Source organism: Camelus bactrianus, chromosome 2 (assembly GCF_048773025.1).
Source record: "Camelus bactrianus isolate YW-2024 breed Bactrian camel chromosome 2, ASM4877302v1, whole genome shotgun sequence".
Lineage (NCBI taxonomy): Eukaryota > Metazoa > Chordata > Mammalia > Artiodactyla > Camelidae > Camelus > Camelus bactrianus.
The window spans coordinates 66,336,945-66,354,035 of record NC_133540.1 but is presented as its reverse complement, the minus strand read 5'-3'; the positions used below and the strand labels follow the sequence as shown (position 1 = coordinate 66,354,035).

The window sequence follows — 17,091 nt, the reverse complement described above, 5'->3', positions numbered from 1 at the left end:
TTTCTTTGAGAGTTTTGTCTTTTTCCTACTAATATGCAAGAAACCACTGCAGAAAATGTGTTAACCATTTATATTTAATTTGAACATTTTCCCCAGTTGTCATTGGCACTTAAAAATTTTCTAGGTCTCTTTTTTTCATCTTTAGCATGTGTCTTCTACTACTACTGGGGTATATACATACAATCCTAGTCTCTCTGGTACTTATTTAGACATATGAATAAAGTAGGAATATGATCAAGTATTCCAATATAAATTATGGAATTATTTCTCCTTTTTCATTGATTAAATGTCAATTTTATTATATGCTAAATTCTTATGCATATTTAGACTTATTAATGGACTTTCTAAATTTGTTCTACTACATGACACTCTATTACAGAAGAAGATAGTTTTATTTTTAATTTCATTTTTTTATTTGTTTGCCACTGGTATATAGAAATATAATTTTATATTGACCCTGCATCAAATATCTTTTTAAGTTTATTTATTTATTATTATTTAATTTGAAGATTCTTTTAGATTTTCTAGATATACATCATCTGAGAATAATGAAAGCTTTATTTCTTCCTTTCCAATTCTTAAACATTTTATGACTTCTTTTTTGTCTCCTTGCATTGGCTAGAGCTTCTCTTTAATATTGACTAGAAGTTGTGTTTATATGACTATTCTTGCCTCATTGTCAATCTCAATAATTGGTTAAGTGTCATGTTCACCGTAGGTTGATATATAGATATACTTCATCAGAATAAGGAAGTTCTTTGTAATTCATAGTTTGTGAAGACTTTTTATTATAATTGGATTTGAGCTTTATCATATGCTTTTCTGCATATCAAGATCATCATATAACTATCTCTTTTCTTTTGTTAATGTGCTAAAATACATTGATTTTCAAATGTTAAACCAATATTGCATTCCTGAATAAATCTACTTAGTCATCATGTATTATTTTTAATATTAGGCTGAATTAATTTTGTTTAGAACATTTGTATCCATTTTTGTAAGCAAGGTTGATCTGTAATTTTCCTTTTTTTCCTGTGATGTGCTTATTAGATTTTGGTATTAAAGATCTGCTGGCTTCATGAGTTGGGAAATGTTTCCTCTTTTTCTGTTCTCTGGAGGAGACATGACTAATCATCAGAAGAATACAAAGCAAAGCCACAAGAGATGTCATTTTATATCCATTAAGATGGCTACGATTTAAAAAAACAACCAAGTGTTGGGGACGTGGAGAATTTGGAACCTTGTGCTCTATTAGTGTAATTGTAATATGACACAACTGCTGTGAAAAACAGTGTAGCAATTCCTCAAAAAATTAAGAATAGGACTACCTTGTGATCCAACAATCTTGCATAGTATCCATTGTACATATATACCACATTTTTTTTTGTCCATTCATCCATCAATGAACATTTGTGTTGCTTCCACCTGTTGGCTATTATGAATAATGCTGCTATGAACATGGGTGTGCAAATATTTCTTTGAGGCCTTGCTTTCAATTCTTTTGGAAATATACCCAGAAGCGAGACTGCTGGATCATATGGTAGTCTTATTTTTAATTTTTTGAGCAATTGCTATACTCACGCAAAGAAGCAGTTCAAATAATAAAAAGGAAGTTTGGGTTGAGGCCCAATTCCATTCCTTGGTCCCGTTATTGCTGAGGTCCAATTGCCTTCCTATCCAGTTCATTGTTTGATTGTTTATCCTTTGGATTCCACGAGTTAACACGTTCTCCGTTTGTCATGGACATCTGTTTTATTTAATCTGGAGCATACCATTATTTCTTTTTTGGAAATGAATCCCCTTCCTTTGGGAACTACCCTTCCTTGACTCCATGTTTTTCCAATGAAGCTGCCTCGGCAAAACGCTGGGAGTGCTAATCACAGCATCACATCCTTCTGGCCAAAGATGGTGGCCCTGGGATGGGCACAGGACCCCAGCCACACTTGTTTGAGCTCTTCTTTGGTGTTTTTAAGCAAAGATCCTTAGAGGGAGAATTTTTCTTTCTTCTGGGACTGCTATGCTGGGATGACTTGAGTCCTGAACTGTCTGTATCCTAATCACCCACACTGCACTGGGAAAATATGCCTGCAGTGGGAGGAAATGACAGCCCCAGATGGAGTGTTGTAAATAGAACTGAGAGTGGGTTTCTCTCACTTGCAACTGGAAAGACCTCACCACCTTAATAGATGCTATAAGACAGTTACTAGTATACTCTTCTTTCATGCATGAGTAAATGGAAGCTAAGAGAGCTTAAGTAAGTGTTCCAAAGGTCAAGCAGTTAGTGGCAGAATGGGAGTTTGAACTTCACACCCACAGTTTCGCATCATACCACCTTGCTTCCCACAACAGGTTCATTCTAGATGAACAAATAGGATGCATAGTACAAATCAGGCTCTGTTCTATGAAGAAATCCTGTTACCACATGACTTGCACTCTAGTGAGGACTTACAGGGAAGAAACAAAATAAGTCAGTTACATAGGAGGTTAGTGATACATGCCGAGAAGAAAAATAAAGCTGGGAAGGAACATAGTTTCCTGGGAGAGGGTATGTATACAGTTTCAAAGAGGGTGGTTAGAGAAGTCCTCCTTTAAATATTCCATTTTCATATAGACCGCGAGGGAGACAGACACGGAATTATCTGAGGAAAGATCATTCCAGGCAAAAGGTCCAGTAGAGATGGGAGTCTGCCCGAGGGTTCGTGAGGGGCCTGTGTGGATGGGGCACAGGGAGTAACAGGAGGAGTAAGGTGGGGGAGGTCAGAGAAGCAATGGGGGCGACACCATGTGAGTGTTGAGGCCATTTTTGAAGATTTCAGCTTTTTTTCTCGTTTAGATAGACATCCACAGGAGGGTTTTGAGCAGAGGCATGACTTAATCTGAGATATTTTTCTGTCTTTTGGTTGAGAATAGACTGCATGTGTGTTGAGGTGGGTGAGAGGGGCAGGCAAGAGTGGTGCACAAAATGAGTCAGGAAACATAAAACCCATGAAAGAGTTGGAGACTGTGACAATTCTGATGCTAAGTTTGTGATGGGAACTCAGAGAAAGGAGAGACCAGCGTTAGCTGGACTCTTCAGAGAGAAGCACCTGGAGGGGCTATGAGGAAACAGTGAACTCTGGCTCTGCAGAGAGAAGAGGGAGGAGGCAGAGGAGTCAGGAGAGGTGAAGGGAGCACAAGTAATATTTTGAAAGGTTGTGATCATCTCTACCACACACGGGGTGCCTCTCTGTGGCACTTGGCAAGCAAAATCTCTGATAGCCCCGCAAAACTATTATTACCACCATGTCATAGATGAGGGAATTCAAATTCAGTAAGTTTGAATAGTTATTGAAAAAAATAGAAAACATAGGGACCTTTTCATTTCCTTTGTAGGTTGAAAATCATTACAATGCTTCATGCTCTAATTTTTCAAACCTATAATAAATCCTGTAAGTTCAAAATCTTTAATATTCTGCTCTTTCTAAATGTGGTTTTCATTTGTGACAGGGCAGAGTGTTTGCTAGGTCTCCAAAGTCCATGCTGGGATGTTTTGCCGTCTTTGCACCCTGTTTGGCCTGGTTAGAGTCAAGAAGTCATTGATGGAATTTGGTTGTTTACTCTGTAGAGGAGGAGGCTTGGGATAGAGTGGGGAAGACGATGTGCAGCCATCTTCAACCACCTGAAGAAAGATCAGACCTGTTTTCTAGGGCCCTGGGGCAGGGCCAGGGCACAACGAGGAGTTAGTAAGAGGCAGGTCAACCTGACTTGATGAACAACTTCTCCGGGCTGGCTGTCAAGCAGTAGAGCACACTCTGGACAGACTTAGAGCTGTCCTAGAAGAGATTACACAACCTCTAGCATTACACAACCCTTTGGCAGATCACAGTGGGGTTATAAAACCTTTTGGCAGATCACAGTGGGGAAAAATCCAGCACCAGATGGGAAGGGTGTCCCAGACAATTTCTAAAACTCTTTCAAATTGGAGGTTCGAATCTCTTGGCTATTGGTGGACACATCCTGTTTCCTGACCTTTTCACTGCAAGCCCCAAAGAACAGTTCCTTCTGTTCTAAAGCTTAATCGTGAGAAGACACACCTGCTGTTGAAAAGCAGGGTGCTGTACTGAAAGGAGCTGAAACCACACTTAGGAGAGATCATGGGTTCCTAGCTTTGTTCCTGTCTTTGAACCAACCAGCCATGCAACTTTACTCTCTACCCTCCTCACCTGTAAAGTAAGGGGTTTGAATTGGAAGAAATTTAAGGCCATTTCTAGCTCTCATAGTCTATAATTCTATCATTTTTAAACAGTATCTGCCTTTTGCTCACCACATATTTCCAGTGCAGTTTTCTTTCCCATAAAAATCTGTGCGTTTTAGTTTTGCTGGGTTTGGTTTATTTTCAGATTGAATTTGGAAACTCTCTGAGCCTTGGTGTATGAAAGTTGGATAGTTCAACATTTTGCATGTAAAAGATGCCATAGTGGATGCTCAGGGCTAGGGGCATGTGACTTGGGAGTGTCAAGGGCTATAATAATGAGAGGATAACAGTGACAAAGAGATGTTTGCCCTAACATAAATTGAGTTCACAAAGAGAGTTTTCATGTGTAAACCAATAGTGAGGACGGCCTCAATGAAAGTGAAAAACATTCACATCAACATCATTGATTTCACATTTCCCTCTCCTCACACAGCACCTGTGGAGGCTTTAATTAAGGTCAAAGGATGTGTAAGAGAATGATTTCACCACCTACTGACTCAACCTGAAGTTGAACCTGTGCTCCCACTGGGGCTGCACTATTATTGGAGAGGCTATGAAATCCACAGGGTAGGTGAGGAGACAAGAAGGAAGATTTGTCCATCCCAAAGTCTCCCTTCTCTCAGCCTCCCCACGATGTCTCTGCCTTCTCCTTTATCTAACCATAAGTCACATCCACTGATGCAACTGATGTCTGATTACCTGCCTCATTTTGCTGCATCCCACCATTCGCCCAGCAAGGAGATGGGGCACAGAGTTACACCCATTTTACAGACAGCAAACTTCCTTAAGGAAGACGACCACTCAGATCTTTCCCTTTTACTTCTTGGAACCTCCAAATATGTCTACTGCCCTTTCCTGCCCACCTCTCATGTTCTGTGTGCACAGAAGCCTCAGAGGTGCTAATGGCAGAGCTCAGCTCTGAGCTGATAGGATTTCAGATAGAGAGACTGCATTCGGGACCATCACCTATGAAAGGATCCTAGGAGGTTGTAGGCAAGTCCTGAGGGCTTGTACTGGCAGGTGAGATGGGAGCTGTACTGAGCTGGAGCAGCAGCCTCCCACTCTCGTCTTCTCAGGCCTTTCATCAGGGACCCTCCAACATCCCAAGTGAGGGGGTACTGGGTGGCCCCAGGGGCCTGGCAGCTGCTGGCTGGGTATTAGGAGGTCTCCTACTATGAATTTCTGTGCTTTGGAGCATTCTAAATCCTTCCAAAAGGAGATACCCTACCAAAGCTAAAGGCTTTGTCCTCTTGGTGTATATTCTCATGGCCACGTAGGTTAAGACATGTGGGATGGAACTAGGAATACTTCACAGGTAGAACTGGGGAAGGGACTCTTTGAAATATTTACTCACCCAAAAGGGCCTCTTTAGGGCTGAGTGCTCCTAAGCATGGGAATATACAAGACAGTTATGTGACATTTAGAACTGGACCCAACATGACTATCTGTGTAGTACCTGGACATCTGGCAGGCAGGGATGGGAAGAAATAAGCCAGAGTGGCCAATGTATTGCATCAGGACTTACCCACTAAAGGTAGAAAGACTCATTTCACTTTAGTTCATTGGAGACCGAGAGTGCCAGGTTCTCCTACCTTTTCCTGCCTCAGCCCCCAGGGCTGCATTGATCAGCCCTCACCCCATTCACATGATGATGAAGAAATACTATGATGCCCCAGGTGGCCGTCTCCCTCTCTCTCCCCATTGCTTGTATGGGGCATCAAAGTCAGAAGCATCCAAAAGCTCAAAGGCCAATGGAAAGACCTGGCACAGAGTTGCGTGCATGTCTCCTGATGTCCCTGTGTTCTCAGACGGCATTGCCTTCCCCACTCCCAACTTTCCCAATCCCAAGAAACTCCTCTTTACTTAGCTGAACCCATGTCTCCAGCCAGGAGAAGGCCAAATCTTTTGCTATACACAAGTCTATACCAAAAAAGAGGCCAATTTAGATTTTTATCACAGTCCCTTTATGCTGTGTGGTAAGCAGCTGAAGCCAAAAAGGACCGGAGGCACCCGTGTCCACAGACAATGAGCAGGTATCACTCTTCCACCATGACTAGGGCAAGGGGACCCCTCTGGGTCTCCTGAGACGGCGCCATGTCAATCAAGACCATTGTAGTTACTCCTCCAACACTTCTTTCCCTATTCCTGAACTTTCACATGACTCCTGTGAAAGGAAAGCTGCCCACACAGTTTCTTGAATCCCACATCCTGCCTCGGGAGTACCCAGTCAAGAGGGAAGGCCCTTCCTTCTGCTGGCCTTTCTCTGGCTGCAGGCTTTGATCCTCACTTTGAAAATGCTTGTTAAAACTGAACAAAATTCATCCTGATGATTTCTACTATGTTTCTCAACTTTGAGTAAATGAAAGGTGAGCTAATTATACACAGGATTAACCATTAAAAGTTCATTGTTAATGATGACAATAATTATGTCCTTGATTCTCCCTGAAACTGGATCATGGATGCAAAGTTCAAGAGAGAAACCAGCCAAAAAAAAAAAAGGAAAAGAAAGAAGCGAAAGAAAAAAAAAAAGAGAGAAACCAGCCTGTGTGAGCTCTGAAACAGACTGCAAACTCGCTAGGGTCCCTCGCCTCAGGCCTGTAATAGCTGTGTAGTATGATAGCTGCATGTGGTCTTTATATCTTCCAGGATCTGAAAAATGGCTTATGTAAAAGAATTGTCCTGAGACTGATGCTAAAAGTAGTGCCATAAAAATACATAGAATTCCAACCATGGTTCTCAAAGAGCAAGATTTTATTCCTATTTTATAGGGAAAGAAACTGTTATAGAAGACAGATCCAGCCACACAACAAATGGTGGAGGGTGATTAGAGAAACTGTGGCATCAGGTGCCTTGTTTAGAGACCCAAGTGTGTTTCATAGATTAGTGGGTTAACATGGTAGAGAAATGTATCTTTTTATTTTGCTTCTTCAAGACAGAAATCTCCTTTTAAACAGTGCATTATTCTATAGCTCTATAGAAAAAATAAATAAATTCATATATAAGTGCATAACACATTCATATTATAAAAGGGGAGGATGGTGGTCACAAAGTCATTTGCAAATTTCATGTTGGCTTTAATTCCTCCACAGAATACCAGTTTATCAAATTTTAAGACTTACTCCATTGGTTCTTGATCTTAGAGGGTCCTGAAGCTTTGAGAAGGGAGGAACGGGGGCAAAGAGCTAATCTGGTTATTAAACGAGCATGTTTCTTTTCTTGATAAGACTGCACCGTCTTATTAAGAAGCCAAATTGCTTTTCTTTTGGTTGGGCTATATAAAGTCTGTGTAATAACCTTAGATATCTTATGCTGATCAGAAGCTGCATGACAATGTGTGGTTATAATTAATAATAATTGCTTTAAAATTATGAATGCTAGACAAACTGTCTCAAAACCTAAAGTCTATGAGGGAGATACAATGAAAGGAGAATGAATTGTGAATCATTAAAGAAACACTAGTGTTGGGAGGTTGGGATGATCTGATAGATGGTCAGGTCGACCAGTCTTTGGCTGGTCAATAATTCCACCAGCAATTCTCAGTCCCTCGTGGATTAACCTAGGTTGTCTCTAAATACTTCCAAGGCAGTCATTTATTTACTAAAACTTTGTTGGGACCTACATGACAAGTACTGGGAAGAAGAGAGGAGTGAGGCCTATTACTGTGCTTGTGATGCTCTGCCTGACCTTCAGACTGTTCTCTATCCTGCTCTGTGCCCTCAGGAGGCTGATCCCCACAGCAGGAACAACAGGCCTCCCTGGCCTCTGGATTCTGGCTGGGTCAGGTCACAAGCAGAAGAGCAGGGGCAGGAGGAGAGAGCAATTGGGGTGTTTATCTCCTGTCTTCCTCATTCCTGCCCTGGCTTGGCAGAGACTGTTTCCTCTGCTTATGGCCACTGCTCCTTCAGGCAGACCATCTGCTATGGCTCCAGCTCCTGCTGGATTCTGGCGACTCTTTCCTGCCCTTGGGCCTGGAAGTGATGACAGTTTCCCCTGTAATAAGAACTCATCACCCCTTGTTGGACTGACTCACCTTCTCTACCCCTCTGAAAAAAACCCCTCTTAAACGTTCTTCAATTAAACTCTAATTTGATTATCTCCCGCTTCTGCTAGGATCCTGACTGATAGAGGTCCTGCTCTCGAGTTGTTCACCAGACAAGTCAATAAGCAGTGACTCTTCAGTATGAACATGACTGTGATGAAATGAAATTCTAGTTTCTGGCTTACTCGGTTAGAAGTTCACCAACATATGGAACAAACAGAAGAACAGAAAATGAAAATTATAGCAACTGCTATTGTAAACTCTTAGAGATCACTGAACTAAGCCATTATTTCAACCTATCTTTATTTATTTAGAACCTGTTATAAGTGAGGACTTGTGTGGGGAGGGAAGGAATTGAAGAACAAAAGATGGGAAAATGGGACCAACTCAGTGGGATTAAAAACTGATATATATAAATAAAGTATAAAAGAAAGACTAAGAGACAGAATAAGGATATAAGCACTTTCCCCAGTAACTTTCCTCAGTTACTGAAATTATTTGTAAGCTAGCAAATTGATTATGTGCTGACTAACAACAGATCATATTCTGTACATTTTCTCTCATTCCTGGAGCAATCCCTAGGTTGGGCATGATAAATGTGGGAGACTGCTTTGTGCAAATTGCACAGCTGATCCAGCATTTCATTTTGGTGTCTTAATCAAGCACAAAATTTTCAGCTGTTGCTTCATTTTCCTCAACTCTACTGGAAGAGAGAAATGAAGAAGGCAGCTGGAAAATTGTCCCAAGGCACGTGCAAAAGGGAGCAGCAATTTCTGGTTTCCCCTCCTATTTTAACTATGAATGTGCTCATAGCTCTTCAGCCCAGGTAGATGCTTCCAAGCCTCTTCCTAAATCCTGCAGAGAATACCAGTCCTCATTGAATCAAGAAACTTTCATTTATGCATTTATTTAAAAAACACTGTTGTACATCTATTCTTTTTTTTTAAAATTGATTTTAATTGAAGTACAGTTGATTTACAATATTATATTAGTTTCAGTACAGCATAGTGATTCAGGATTTTTACAGATTATACTCCATTAAAAGTTATTACAGGATAATGCTGTAATTTCCTATGCTGTACAATATATCCCTGTTGCCTATCTACTGGTACATCTATTCTAGTTAGCCTTTCTGATGGCAGCAGGAGACAGATGAAGAGATTTGTGAAGGAACAAACACATAAACAGAATACTACACTATAACATGGCCCACACAATGACAGAATGCCAGCAAGGTTATGGAGAGAGCAGAGAGTCACTGAGATCAGAGGAGATGTTCTTGAGTGAAGACTAAGCTGAATTCTAAAGGATAAACCGGAATTTGCTAAGACAAGGGGGCAGAATGCGAGAATATTCTAGGAAGAAGAATAGCAAAAGAGAAAGCAAGGAAAAGACAGCCAAGCATGGTGGGTGCAGGAGAAATTCAAGCACTCAGGGGTCAGGGGATGGGTGGCAGGGCCAGCACCGAGGGCCTCTGATTGATATTTGTATCCGGAGGCAAAGTGGAGCCTCTGAACAATTTTTAGACCAAGAAGTGGCATGGTCAGATTGCCTTTTGTTTGTGTCTCTCTCTGGAGACTGTGGGGAAGATGATTCTGAGGGGAATAAGGCCAGAGGCAGGGTGGATGGGATTTCCCAAAGCTGTCTTTGTAATTACCTTAGTGGAAGATAATAGGGGAAATAAACCAGTGAAAGATAAATCCCCTTCTTAAAGGAAAGGGAGCAGTAAGAAAGAGTTCTTGCTCCGATGGAAAGATCTCGCATCAGCAAGATCTGAGCCCCGGTCGCGGAGTACACCTGTGCTTGACATTCTCTCCACCCTTTTCAGGTGATGGCCTGCTCCTCTCACTCTCACCTGAACAGGTACCAGCCAGGGCCCAAGCAGAGCTGGGTCACGGTGGGCAGGCCTTCGCTCTCCTCCCCACACCTCCTGTCCTCGTGGGACCGTGATTATTCTGCTCTGAGGCTTGAGGTGAGAGAATGTGGCACCACTGCCTTCTTTGGTGCCACTACTTTCTTTGCTCTCAAAAAGCTTTTGGGTATTTTAAAGAACAGAAAAAGGGTTCAATTTGGGCATTCCTGTGGATGGGTTTGGAGGATTTGGAAGAACGAGGCCAAAACCATCCTGCAATTGGCAGGGGCATGTGTTGGATAGTTATTGCAGGAATTTAGGCAAGAGATGGGGGAAAAAAAAAAACGAAAAAAACAGGGAAACTTGCTAGCAGGGACGAGGGTGAGGGAATTGACTGATATATATTTAGGAGGTAAAATCTAGACGTCTTGATGATTCATGAGATGTGGGGACTGGTGCAGAGGGAGGAATCCAGCAAGATGCCCAGCTTTCCAGCTCGAGTGGATGTAGGGCCACAAACTAGGTGAGAAACTAGGAGGTAGAACCCCTTTGGAGGAAATAAAGGGTTTAGTTGTGGTCACGTTGGTTTGTTACCCGTGAAGCATCCAGGTGTTATTCCTATAGTTGGAGAGAGATTCTACGTGGGTAAGGTCAAAACGCCAAGCTATTCTTAAGGTAAAGTAGTGGGGCATGAACTCTCAGGGGTATTTCTATTGTGTAAATTTTGAAAAGGAGAAAAATATTCTTGGTTAAAGGGAGAGAGACCTTCTATTAGAGGTCTCGTAAGTGAAGTGGGCTGACTTCAGGGGATGAGTAGGCGTTTCCCCATTTAGGGCCCCTTGCTATTTTGACAAACATTGCCTAGTGCACCGACCCCTAAGGAACATGACGATCTCCTCTGTGAACGTCCTTAGTCTGGCGGCCAGGGGCTGATGGAGCCTCTGAAATATACATCCATGTGGGGAAGTAGCCCCGTTTCTTCATTTTACCCCAAATTAGCAGGAATAATTTGGATACCATGTGATATTTAAAGTAACCAGGGGGAAAAGATGGGACTTAATATTCTTCATACAAGACAAACCTCAGAATATGGAGAAATGGACTTTAAAAACAATGACATATTATAATAATTTTTTTTTAATTTGCAAAGGGACCACAGCCCAGATTAGTTTAGAATTCTGCAATATCAAGCATCTTAGAAGCAAGTGGAGATGAAACAGGGCCCCCTGATAGTGCCAGGGCTGAAGTCCTGATGAAAGAACCCAGTCATTTTTCTCTGAGTCATTTGGTCCTTGATCAGCTTGAGAGTTTCTTTCAAATTCAGCCAAGTGCTTCCCAGAACCTCTGGTGGCTTCCTGGGGAAAGCTTATTTCTCTGATTCTCCTTCACCACAACTAACTCACTACCATGGGTCCCCTGTTTTGCAAAAATAAATTGAAAGTGTTTTAGGACCTTTTATTCCTAGGGAGACCTTCCTCAATTTTCTTTTCCAAAGTGAAGAGAAATCAAGAGCCCTCATTCTAATTAGAGCTTTTGAAAGAGCTAGGGGAGAACTTAGGAAACAGGTGCTGAGAATTTTAAACCCTCACCTTTTGAGTCAGGCAACCACATCATGCTTTTGACTAAGCTTGTAATCCACAATCAGAGTACAGCACTTCTACTGCATGGGTTTTTTGTAGGAAAGTTTGTTTTACCCAAGGCTACGCTGAATAAATAGTACCACATTTGAGGCAGGCCAGATCGTTATGTAAGTATTTGGTTCTTTGCCAGAACTGGCATTGAAATTTATAAAATGCTGACAAAGTTGAAATATTGTTTTTTCCCAAATCTGCAATTGCAAATTCAAATAAACATTTCTAATTAAGATATTGACATGAATTTTAAGTGGGAGTCGTATTTATTTATGGTACAGAAAAATAAATCCAGATTTGAAATTAAATATTTGATTACTTGAAAAAGCAGTTGCCAAGAGCACATCTTGCTATTATAATAAAAAAAATTATTATAATATGTCGTTTATTTTAAAGTCAATTTTTTGGCTATTATGATAATATATTTAGTAAGTTAGACACTTGACACAGCCGGAAATGTATCACCTTCTCAATTCAATTATTGAATCAGTCAAGAATATTTGCGTAGTTTCCACTGGGCACAGAATGTTCTACTAGGTACTGTTTGAAGAAAGAACTTGAAGCATAGTCCCTATCTTTCAACACTTCACGTATACTATGGGTTGAACTCAAACGGAAGGCGTAAGTCACATCTCTTTAGCTTGTGGGGTGACTGGCAATGTCATAAGAGTGGTGGAAAGATAGGAACCTGAGGCTGAATGCGTGGGGTAACAGGGATTTTCACTTTCCTTGGTGAAGAGAATCCCACTCTATGAAGGAATGAGAAACAAAAAGATGGATAAATAGATATGCATGAGGAAGGTAAACACTACAAACCAGTTTAAGAGGATTCAATTAGCTAATTATCACAGAGGAATAGGGAAAAAAAGTTAGATATAAAGAGGGGTGAGAAACAAGGAAGAAAATGCTGATGGAAGGAACTTTTGCAGGTGGGAGTTGGGGTCATGGGGGAGAGTATTCCTGGGAAAGCTGCCGTGTATTGTCTTCCTCTTCCTTTAAATACAAATCATTTCATATCAATTTGGTAATAACTAAAGCATGTTCTTTTCTGGACAAGTGCATATAGGAAGCTGACTATTGAGATAAATAAACATATAAAAATGTCCATAAGGAATTAGCATTTTCCACCTTCATGAACCTGGACAATATTGTTAATGTTTTGAGGCAGATACCAGCCATTCTGGCCAGCTCTTTGTGCCTGGTAGGAGACGGTCAACTTTTCCAAATTACTGGCCTTCAGGCATGTGGTTCCTTAAACTGGGAATTTTGCCCCTCTCTTCATGGGGCCTGTTCCAGCTCATTCTTCAGACGTGAGCTTAAATCAAATTTCCAAGACACCTTATAGAAAGTTGAAAAATTCCTTCCTTTTTTTTTTCCTCTAACGCAGTACTTTGGTTGTTGCCCTATTTAACACATCCCAAATTTAAGTGATACATTTGTATGTTTATTTACTTTCTTATTCATTGAGTCTCTTGCTACACCATATGCTATAGGAGGGCAGAGGCCATGTCTGTTTTACTCACCACTGTGAGTGAGGTGTTTACCTAACTCAGTGCTTCATATGTGGTTGAAGTGAAAAAAATTGCCCAACAAATTAATACCTTTCACACATGATTTAACTGACTAAAATTCTAGGTCATTCTTCAAACAGGAAACTGGATATTTCGTTTAACATCCTTCTAGCTATTTCTTGCTCATTTATCCTCTGATTTAATGTACAAGAACTCAGTTTGACATTGTTTCATGGCTTCATTGACTAGAAATGAAAGATACACAAGAACTATCAATTTCCTGATCTCTCCTGAGGACCAGCATTTTCTGATGATATGAAGAACTGTTCATAGGCAGATTTCCCTGGAAAGATAGCAGAAAGTCTTTCTATTCACTATTTGGCTGTGACAAGCTCAGGAGTGAGAAATGATTCCATGGAGGTTCATAATAAATATAAAAATATAAAATTGTGACATACATATGTAACATTTCATAAAATATAACTTATAAGAAGTTCTAGGCACAAAGTGTAGTTCATTTCAAAAACTGATCTGAGAATATAAATGTTTATTCCTTTTTCGATTTATTTCTTTTGATGTAACTATATTTGTATATAACTTTAGATATCCTTATGTAATAAGTTGTTCAAATTTTGAGATGAGACATAAACATTAATCCATTTTACATATGTTTCTGGTTACAAATGCTTTTGGGGGGGTCAGTTTTTCCTTCATTAATTAGGTCCTAGGGTCCTCACCTGCTAATGGGTGAGGGAAATGTCTCCGAATGATTTTTAGGTGGAGACTGTGTGTGTGTGTGTGTGTGTGTGTGTGTATACATATAGATACTAATAAACTATGACTGTTTATAAGTGCTTATGAGAATTGTCATTGCTAAATAGCTAATGAAGCTACTTCATATACTTTTTAGGTATTTCAGCAGTTTTTTGGTTTTATTTTGTTGTTTTTTAATGGTAGATTAAGTCTAGATCCACAAACTGGTAAAGGAAAGAGAACTTTTACTCCTTGAATTCAAGCTACTATATTGGGAAATATTCATTGTGTGAAAATGGCTCATAATTACCTGGATCTTTTGCAATTCTACCCAGGCAATACTGTCTAAGCTATATTATGACCTTATATTGAAACCTTCAATTTCTGCTATGCCCACCTTACTTATTTTTCTTATAAAGTATTTCCCATATTTTTTCAGGTGCTTTAATACTTTACCCATAGTCAATAAAAGCTTAATAACAAATAAAATTGCCCTCTTCAAACAAAACATATCACCATAAAACATTTTAGAAAAGAATTAAATTTTATTTATTAAGAATTTTAAGTATATTATATATGGACATACAGATAGAAATGCCAGTGCAGTTGTATCAAACTGAAAACCTATTTTGTTGTTGTTGTTGTTAAATGGAGTCATTGCTAAGTAAACAGGGACTTAGGGACTTACAATTCTACTTTATTGAACTGAATGTTAGGATACATTTTACAGTGTGATTCTAGCTGTACTTATATTTATTTTTATTATTTTATTTAGTAGTACTGTAAAGAGACATATTTCTGAAATATTAATGCATGCTGGCAAGTAGCCTCATGTCCCATTATAATGTGTTTTCCAGTTTCATCTAGTTATATAATGATGATTCTTAAAGTTAATCATTTAAAAATGGGCTCTTCCCTTACATTTCACTAGTTCTTTTCTAAACTAATTAACTTGTACCATGCAATAGACTGATTTCAAAATCTTAAACTGATTTTATAACAAGTGCTTTAAAAAAATTTACATTTGAATCCAAAAAAGAATGGTTACAGGGGGAGCACATGCCTAGCATGCATGAGGCCCTGGGTTCAACCCCCAGGACCTCCATCAAAATCAAATAAATAAATAAACCTAATTACCTCCCCTAAAAAAGTAAAAAAAAAAAAAAAAAAAAAGGTTACAATGTGTTAAAGACCATCTATAAAATTAATATTACTGTAGGAAATACATATCCCATGTCTTTATATGCTAAATCTGCTCTAAGTGGTGGCAGCTGAGTAAACCTTTTTTAAAAAAATCTCTATTTCAACATAAAAATCCAAGTGTGTGTGTATGTGTGTGTGTGTGTGTGTGTATAGCTTTAGAACTAATGTATAATTATAGCTTTAGAACTTTAAAATGAAAAATTTTAATGTTGTTTACCGAAGTCCCCTGCTAATTCCCAGGTACTCATAAGCCTCTAAATATTTCTTTCATAAGGATTAGGTATCTTCATCAGATCTTGTATTTATGAAACAGATCCACGGTCACAGCAGAGGAAGCTCTAGGTCCCCACCGTCACACAACATAGATCTTCTGTCACTTAGAGTCTGTCCATTAGAACTGTCCAGTTTGAATGCTGAAATGTAAAATGATAGTTTTGAGTGATTTGTTTCCTTACTTTCCAAACAGGAACATTTTATGTAATTGTCCTTCCTGCCTGTTTTAGGCAACTTCAGGTAAATTCTGTTGTTGGAAATCTTTCTGGGCCTGAGGCCCCCACCAATTCATTTTGTTTCTGGTGGGTCTCTGGTATGGGTATCCGAACTGATTCTTGAAGCATCAGTATGATTGCAACAGGCTGACGAGAGGAAAGAGGTTTCTTGGCTGAAGGGAGAGCATGAATAAGGCTATGAAGGTGAGAACAGGAAGGGCAGTCCAGTGCGCTTAGACTTCTGGGTGCCCAGGAGAAAAGTGGAGGAGACCTACTCCCGCATTTTATTCCCAGAGCCCAGCACAGAGGCTGTGCTAGAGTGTGTGCCAAATTCTTAGTTGTTGAATGACTGGGTATATTATATTAATAAATGAAAGTAGGTTTTGTTCCTAAAGTAAAGGCTTTCAAAACCATGCTAAGGTGTTGATATTTGGAGGCAACTTGAGGTTTAGCAGCTTAGTGAAGGTCTGGCTACTACGGTGAAATACAGAAGACAGGACACCTGTTATCACGCTACTGTGTTAACATGTCCAGGTGAGAGATGACTGGGCCACACTAAGGTGACAATCACAGGCAATGAGAGGGAGGATGGTGGAGGAGAAACTGGACCTCGCTTGTCGGGCTTCGCATCAGTTTGCATGCGGTAGGCAAGAGTGAAGAAAAAGTCAAATGTGATGCTATGGCTTCTGACCTGTAAAAGCAGAAAAAGCGGCATCATTCGCTGAGGTGAGATGTACTGGGGGAAGAGTTAGTTTGGGTGAAGTTGACGCAAGCGGGACGCTCAAGTGGAGCTGTGTGGAAGCTGATGGAGATTGAAGAGCTTAGGCTTATAGATGTCAATTTAGAAGTCACTGCATTAAGGTGATATTTGAAGCAAAATTCCTGAGAGTGGAATTTATGTTTCTTTGGACAACAGCTATAACTATTTTTCAAACTGACCATATTAAGCTATTGGTTTTGCTTAATTGAGTAAAGGTGTATGGGTAGTTCAGACAGTTAAACCCATTGTCTTCAAATTAAAAAGAGTTTGAATGTATGTTCACAATGCAGTGATCACTTAGTTAGACCAGTTGGAGAAACCAGACACAACATTGAAAAAGTGCTTAAGGGGAAATGACTGAGAATGTGGATCTCAGATTAATGTCCAGTTCCTTTTGCAAATGAAACCTAAATCCTTGCATATAGTGGATACCCAATAAGTTTTTATAGACTCAATGAGTGAAATTCCATTTTATCTTATAGACAAACTCTCTGGATTGCTGTTCCAGGCATCCATGAGGGAGACACCATTGCTGAAATTTGTGCAAATTCTTTGTTCTCCACCTCTGCACTTGCCCAACACTCAGAAGCAACAAGAGTAGTGACAAAAATGCCCATGTT

At 39.9% G+C, this 17,091-nt stretch overlaps 1 protein-coding gene across 1 annotated transcript in view; it reads left to right on the top strand.

Moving 5' to 3' along the window:
• The window catches only part of C2H4orf17 (chromosome 2 C4orf17 homolog), an 86,259-nt gene that overhangs the window by 14,516 nt on the left and 54,652 nt on the right, over positions 1–17,091 (top strand). Inside the window, exon 3 of the mRNA XM_074343379.1 lies at positions 10,102–10,245. The gene's annotated coding sequence lies outside the window, so the exon portion shown is untranslated. The remainder of the gene's footprint in view (positions 1–10,101; positions 10,246–17,091) is intronic.